Below are 8680 nucleotides of genomic sequence, written 5' to 3'. Positions count from 1 at the left end.
GTTCTGTGAGATATTGAGGGAATAGTCAGTCCTATGATGACCAATGCTTTGAGCAGAACATTTGATATCCCAGTCTCAAAGGTAAAAGAAATAATTAAAGGGGAAAATAGAAGGCTCAAATAGATGGTAAAGGAGCCTGCTGCCAAACTTGATGACCTGAGTTTTAGCCTAAAGATATGTGGTTCAAGAAGGGCATCAACTCCTGAAAGTTGCCCTCTGACCTCCAAATATGTGCTCTGTCACACTTGTGTGTGCATGAGCATATGAACATGCACTCACACATATGCACACACAATATATTTTTAAAATGTCTGAAAAACAAAAAAAGAAATTATTGAGTGAATACTATGTTAATGACAACCAATTTAAAAAGATTTTCCTTTTAATATTTTTCTTTTATTATTATTATTATTATTATTATTATTATTATTAGTGTGTGTGTGTGTGTGTGTGTGTGCGTGTGTGCCTGCAGAGGTCAGGAGAGGGTATTGGATAACTTGGAGCTGAACTTACAGCAGGTTGTGAGCTTCCTGCTGTGAATCCTGGCTATCAAACTTGGGTCCTTTCCGAGTATAGCAAGTGCTCTTGAAACCTCTGCTGCCCCATCTCCCCAGGCTCAGATTTTCCTTAAACATGAAGTAACTGGGTGCCCCAAAGAACAGACATCAGGGGCCATTTATTTCATTAATTATTTAGTCTATCCAGCATCTGACCATCTTTTCTGGTGTGGTATAATTCTCTATCATAAAGGCCTGGGTTAGGACATAATCCCAATAAGGAAGCTGACAAAGGGCAGATGTTTTATTTCTCTGGCAGCTGAGACATGGCAGTTTTATCAAGGTGGACCAGCTAGAAGCTGTGGAGTCCAACGGAAGCAGGTGCAACTGCACTTCTAATCAGACCCACAGGGATGTGCGTGGGCCTGTGTTCTCAGCTCCTCGGGACCCCTACTTCCTGATAGTTTTTAGTGTGAAGTATGCCAGCATTTCTTTGCCAAAATGTCCTTTAGTGACCAATATGACCAGAGATGGCTTCTGCTATTGATAAGTCCAAACCTTCCCAGTAGAAGTGTTCACACCTAGTAATTGCTATACAAAAGATGAATAGTGAATAGTACAAGTGCTTGTTTTTGTTCTTTATTAATCTACATCCCTTTCTATCAACTACAGTAATTTTTAATCTGTTTTGGAATGATCTCTCTAACTACTTAATCATTCTATATGTCCCTCTGAAGCAGCTCTCCTCTTCTTCTCTGTCAGTTTGTGATGATAACAAAATTGGAGGTTTCAGAAATAACCAGAAATAGCTAGAATGTTTTTCATATTTTGTTTGACTAGATGGTATAAAATGACATGCCCTTGACTTAATATCTAGAAATTTGACTCAAAATTCTAAAAGTCCCTTTTGATTAAGACCTTAAAGAGTGATAATGTATTTTTTTTTTTTTTTTGGTTTTTCGAGACAGGGTTTCTCTGTGTAGCTTTGCGCCTTTCCTGGGACTCACTTGGTAGCCCAGGCTGGCCTCGAACTCACAGAGATCCGCCTGGCTCTGCCTCCCGAGTGCTGGGATTAAAGGCGTGCGCCACCACCGCCCGGCGATAATGTATTTTTTAATATGGCAGAGCATTTTTTTTCACAGCTGGCCTCAAACTTTCAAACATCCTGCCCCACCCTCCTAAATTCTAGGATTACAGATATTGTTATGAAACATCATGTGAGAGGCCTTTGTAGGTTGGGCCAAGGTGCTCTGGTTGGTGAGGGAGACACGGCATGTGGATGCGGTGGGTGGGCTGCAGCATGGAGCAGTGGAAAGTTACTCACACTATGCAAACATATGTCCATGTGAAAAGTTTTTTATTAAAGGGAGAAAGGAGAGAAAGAGAGAGTGTGTGCTATCTCAGGTGAGGGGGGGAGAGAAAGCTAGTGAAGGGGGAGGAATTTTTTTTTAAAGGGGACTTTACATAAGGTGACATCAAATTCCTGGGTGGGGCCCAAGGGGTGGTTCAGAATACTAACAGGTATGTCCCACATTGCCTGGATAATAATTAATTTAGTATTGTTTTAGCATGACATTCTGTTTTATTTTCTTTGTTGAGGCTATATACTTAGTTAATTAATTGATTTATGAAAACTAAAGAATTGTGATGGGTCATAAGGTACAAAGAATCCTTGCTAAAAGAAATGGAATCAGTAAATCATGAGATACCTAAACTTTCATGTTCACTGCCACACTATACATAGTGGCTGTCCTGGTTATTTTTATTGTCAATCTGATATAATCTAGAGTCACCTGGGAAAAGGGAAGCTCAAAGAAGAATAATTGCCTTGACCATATTGTCCTGTCACTATGTCTATTGGGGACTATCTTTGATGGCTAGTTGGTGTAGGAGGGCCTAATCCACTGTGGGCAGCACCATTCCTTAGGCAGATGGTCCTGGGCTGTGTAAGAAATTATTTGAACATGAGCCAGTGAGCAAGCCAGCAAGTAGTGCTCCTCCATGATTTTTTGTTTCAGTTCCTGCTTGAGCTCCTTCTCTGACTCCTCTCAGTGATAGACTGTGACTGTGAAATATAAGCTGAAATAAATCCTGCCATCCCTTAAGTTTGGTCAAAGTATTTCATGACAGCAACAGAAGAGTAAGTACAACAGTAGCCAATATACAGAACCTCAGTGTCCATCCACAGAGGAAGGAATGAAAGAAGCATAGCATGCATAAGTATGCAGTGGGAATGATGCTTAATCATGACTGTCGACTTGACCAGATTTAAAGCTACCAAGGAGACTAGTAAGCCACACCTCTACACATGTCTGTCATTTCTAGAGAGATGAGATCATAAGTGCCCAGATCTACTTAACGGTTTACTCCATTGATGAATGGTGAATAGACCCTTTGGAGATGATGGAGTATGGAAGGTGAGGCCTGTAGAGAAGAGGCAAGTCATTGAACGGGTATGTGCAAAGGAAATATCTTACCCTAGATTTTTTTCTGTAATTGCTCAGCTTTTTGGCTGACATACTTGGTCAGTCTCTACCACACCTTTTCCACACAAAGAACTGAAATCTCTGAAGCACAGCAGAACAAATCCCTTGGAATTTTACCAGTGTCAAAAGGGCAACTGACACAATAGTGTATAATTCAGCCATGAAAATAATTAAATTCTGTGGTTTACAGCTACTTGGATGGAACTGGAGGACATTATGTGATGAGAAGCTTGGAAGACAAATAACATATTCTTTCACTCATTTGTGGGAGTGCAGATTGTCAATCACATCAAAAGAGGAAGTAGAAAATGATTATTAGGGCCTAGGAAAAGTGTTGGAGGGTAGTAGGAACAGAAGGAGGTTGGATGTGAGTAACAAAATAGTGTTAGAAGAAATATATTCCACTGTCTGCAGCATGATAGGGTGACTCAAGTTTATAATAATTTATTATACATTTTATAAAGATCCAGAGAAGGGAGTATTTAATGGCTCCAAACACAAAGTAAAGATAAATGTTTAAGGAAATGAAATGCTAATTACCCTGCTTTGATTATCACACATTGTATATTGTATTGGATTCTCACACTGTACCTCATAAATATATGTTATTATGTGTCAATTAAAAGAGAAGAAAAGAGAAAAAAAGCATCAGTAAAAGTAGAAGATAAATGATCACTTCTGTTGAGTTAGGTACCTAATACAGAAGCTTCTCTTTTTTTCTCCAACCCCTAAAAAAGTTACAGTCTAGTTACAAAAATTATGCTGTAATTGCCAAGCACAAAGAGTCTCATAGACAGAGAAAACTTTCTCTCTTGGGTTTTAAAGGGCAAGATGCAGATTTTTAGCTAAGACTCTATACTGCTAAAACTCTCTCTTCTAGCCTTTCTTGCATCTTATGAATGCCTTAACTATTTCTCCCCTCTCCTTTTCCACTTAACCTCTTCCTAGCTTATTTCTTAGGGATTCTTACTGCTGTCATTTCATTTATTGGTGGCTTATTTTTAAATGTTTTCAATCTAACCTTAAGAAATTTGCAATGCAATTGGCTCTTTTAGCAGGGGGGTCTTAAGAGGAACTATTAGAGTCTGTGGTGGATAGAAAGATTTTACTCAGTTTCCATAAATGTGTGTCTAACAGGAAATAACCTGCAGTAACATTCCTTATCGCTCCTAGCCCAGAATACCAGGTCTTTGTGTTTTTTAAAAAACACTTCTAGCCTGGTCTATGTACCCTTCCATTGAAAGAGATCCAGGAACCTGACTGTTTTCTCTTCCCTGAAGCAAAACAACTTGTCTGCAAACAGTTCACATCTTGGTAATGCAGTAATTCCAACATAGCCATGGTGTGCACCAGAAGCCATTCACCCTTCAGCCTTGCTAGAAGGTTCTCTGCTCCAGAGTGTATCCTAATTAGTCTAAATCTACCCTTAAGACACATTCCCCTTACTAGGAATTGGTTTGGAAATGTGACTTAACACAGTTCTGTCCAGCAAGATAAAAGAAGTACCCTAAGGTTTAAGGGACAGGCTTCATTACTGACAAAAAGTGATGGTGAGGGTAACTCCTTCCCCTCATTGGACAGTGTGATGTCTGTGTGCAATATTTGGGATGGCAGCAGTTATCCTGGCATGGTGATTTCACCAAAGCCAACACTGGGGGACGTCAAGAATTAGAAGAAATGTGGGTCCTCGTATCCTGAGTCTATCAATTCTGAAGTTGCCTTAGGTCAGGATGCTTTCAAGTAGAAGTTTAATTTTGTTTTTAAAAAAGATTTGAATTAAAAAAATTACTTATGTCTATGTGTGACTATGCATAAGAGAATGTGAATGTGCTCAGAGGCCACTGCATTCTGAAACTGGAGTAGCAGGCAGTTTGGGAGCTGTCTGGTTGTGGGTCCTGGGAAGTAAACTTGGGTTCTCTATGAGGGTGATAACACTCTCTGGCAAAGCCATTTGTCCAGCCATAATTTTTTTGAACATTCAGATTGGATAGATGTCTTAGTTATTTTCTCATTCCTGTTGCTGTGAAATATGCTGTGACAAAGGTGACTTAAGGAAGGAAGGGTTTATTTTTGCTCACAGTCCATTATAGCAGGGAAGACATAGCTACAGGAGAATGAGGCAGTTGATCACATGGCATCTGCAGTGAAGAAGAAACAAGTGATAAGCACTGGTCCTTAACAGCCCATGTCCCCAGTTGGAGTGGTACTATTCACATTTAGGATTGGTCTTACCTTAATTAATACAATCTAGAAACTCCCTCATAGATATGTACAGAGGCTTTTCTGATAGGTGATTCTAGATCTTGTCAAGTTGACAATCAATATTAACCATCACAGTGGATCAGTGTTTTCTGTTCTGTGCATCTGAACATGTGTCTTGGGAGACATTTGCACAGGCTTTTCCATTACTTCAGTAATGGACCTGCCATGTTCAATTTCTTGATTTTTTTAAAACTCACCTGTGTATACAATGTTTCTTTTTGGTAGTTTCTAGTGGTAGATCATCTAGCTAATACTCAAGAATCATCAGTACATTGTAAAACATCCATCATCAAGTTCCTAACTGGAGAAGTGGGGGAATTAAACCCTAGAAATAAAGCAACAAGCAGTTAAAAAGTACAATACGATCAAATAACTCCAAATGGAGAGTTTCATTAATAGTGTTTACAAGATTTTCCCAGCACCAGCCCAATAAACACATGACTTAAGAATATGTCAATCTCATAGGGCTCTGGAAATGGCTCAGAGAGTCAAGTACTTGCTGCACAAGCATGAGGACCTGACTTCAGATCCTCAGAACCCTTGTAACATTGAACATAGTAGCATAATACATCTGTAATCCCACCTCACCTATGGTAAAATGTAAGGTGGAGACAGAAGAATCTCTAGAAGCTCACGTGCCAGGTAGTCTGGTATAAGCATCCTTAAACAAAAGAGAACCAAGACCAGAGGTTGTTTTCTGACCTCCACATTCAAGACTGAATGTCAGTCTTCAGATTGCCCGCCAACTATTTCAAGCAAAAATGCCTTCTAAAAGCCTAGAACTCATATTCACCTTGCAAACCAAAACAATGAATCAGTGGTATCAGAGGACAAATGTGTGGGCAGAGAAGAGAAATTCTTTAGTAAGACTTGCCAAGATGGCCATTATTCTGTGCCAGTAGCACAAAGTACCAGTGGGATATAAACTCCACTGGGAGAAGTCTCCTTCAATTGTTTAATTGCTTAATATGAGCACTGTGTGTTCATTATATCTGAGGAGGAAGGCTTGACCTATACATCGCTTCACCTCTCGGATAGAAAATTCAACACTTCACTGAGGGAGCAATTCAGATCTGTTGCCTTTCCTCAGAAGTTTAGCAACACTCATGGGCCCTTGTTATCTCCAATTTTTCTCCTGCCAGTTGCTCTTCAACCCACTTGAGTAAATCTTCTTGATGCCATTGCTTCCTGGAAAATAGTTCTTGCTAATGTCAATAATGCCCTCCATCTTGCTGGATGCATTCTCATTTTATAGGATCTCTCAACAGTAGAAGCATTGTCTAATTTACCTTCTTAAATATTCTTGGTGCCCTGTCTAGTTCCTTGCATATAATAAGTACTCAAAAATATTTGTGAATGAATGAATGAATGAATATGTAGTCTATATCACATGGTGTCTTCAGGATAGCATCAAATGTAGAATTAAAAGGCCTGAATATATAATATTAAAACATAATTTGGTGGAGTTTTGCACTGTAAGACTAAGGTATATAATTGTTGCATTTTTTAAAGATCAAATCAACAACAAAAATGCTTTTGCTTTAAACACCAATGATGATGATGATGCCAAGCCTACTTAAGAGTCACCTCTTTTTTTTTTTTTTTTTTTTTTTTTTTTTGGTTTTTTTTTGAGACAGAGTTTCTCTGTGTAGCTTTGCGCCTTTCCTGGATCTCGCTCTGTAGACCAGGCTGGCCTCGAACTCACAAAGATCCTCCTGCCTCTGCCTCCCAAGTGCTGGGATTAAAGGCATGCGCCACCACCGCCCGGCAAGAGTCACCTCTTTTAAAACAGTCTTCTCAACTCATTTCCTTGCCCAATATCAAGTGCACAATGCAACATTTTCATTAAATCTTTCCATAGACCTCACCTTTTCTTGATTTCTTTACCATCCTTCATCACTCCCTTCATGCTCTGAAAGAGTGGTTAAGACCTGACTATTTGACAAGAGAGAGTGAGGAAAATAAAATCTGTTTTTCATTCTTACTTATTTATTACATCAGTTGCCAGCTAATTATTGCATTGTAACAAGTAGCCAAAAGTGATGAGTATCCTTTGTAGAAATGACTCCAACTGAGAGCTGGGCCAAGAAGAGCCAACTGGAAGATCCTGCTGCTCAAACTAAAGGGAAGCCACAAAGTCCATGTAGCTTCCAAATTTATTACTTAGGCAGCAAGTCATATTTCTGTTTCTCTGGTTCTACCCCCATCCCTGCCTTGGTAAATTTCTTAAGATCCCAGGTAGAAACAGAGGCAGTAGACCACACCAATTCTTGTCATTGATAATCTTTTGAGAAAAATCAATGTTAGCTTATTTAGGACATTTTATGTTTGGTTGTTTTATCTTTTACTGTATGGGCGCATCATTCTAGTATCCAGTGCCTATACATAACTGGGAAAGCTGTTTACCCAGAGCATCCAAAGAGAGGGCTTCTGAATGAATGTCAGTCAATGTCATAACTTGTAAAGAGAATGCATTAGTTTTTAAAATAGCTAACAAAAAGCCACTTAAGAGGAAAATTTGGACTTACAGTTCAAGGAGACACAGGCCACCATGATCCAGGGGGATGAACTGGATGATCACATGGCATCAGTGCTTAGGAAGTAGAAAAAGTAAACAGGAAGTTCACAAAGCTATGAAACCTTAAAGCCCACCTCCAGTTATCCACTTTCTCCAGTGAGGATTTCTTTCCTTAATGCTCCCCAACCTTCCCAAACAACACCACCAGCTTGGGACCAACAGTTCAAACATATGAGCTTAGATGTCTTAGGGTTTCTACTGCTTTAATAAAACACCATGACCAAAAGCAACAAAAGGAAGAAAGGGTTTATTTCATATTGCAGTTGAAAGATCAAAGAAGGCAGAACAAGAACTTAAGGTGGGAATCTGGAAGCAGAGGCCATGGAATAACTCTGCTTACTGGATGTTCCTCATGGCTTGCTGAGGCCTGCTTCTTATACACCCCAGGACAACCTGCCTAAGAATGAAATCACTCACGGTAATCTGGGAACTTCTATAGGCCAGTCTGATGGGGGCATTTTCTCAATTGAGGTTCTCTCTTGCCAAATGACTCTAATTTGTGCCAAGTTGACATAAAACTAGCCAGCACAGGGGACATTTAATATCCACAAAGGAGGGATTGAATTGGGGGCGAGGATCTTCAAAATGGATCAAAATCATTAACTGGGAAAGAGGCTATGGGGTTGGAAGCTAGAGGAACTGGGACCAGGTTGAAATGCAATATACTGAATGAACTCAAGAAGAGGGCCAGGCCACCTGTGACTGATAAAACAGAAGGGAAGACTAGCATGGCTGCCTGCCAATGACTTTTTACATCTAGATGTTTCCTTACATATTGGGATATTGGCAAGATACTTTCCTGTGCCCATCCCAGCCTTGCCAAGTGTCACTCCCCTATGAAGTCAACAGAGGTAAAC

Source organism: Peromyscus californicus, unplaced genomic scaffold (assembly GCF_007827085.1).
Source record: "Peromyscus californicus insignis strain IS unplaced genomic scaffold, ASM782708v3 Scaffold_8__1_contigs__length_139910024, whole genome shotgun sequence".
Lineage (NCBI taxonomy): Eukaryota > Metazoa > Chordata > Mammalia > Rodentia > Cricetidae > Peromyscus > Peromyscus californicus.
This window is presented reverse-complemented; position numbering follows the sequence as displayed.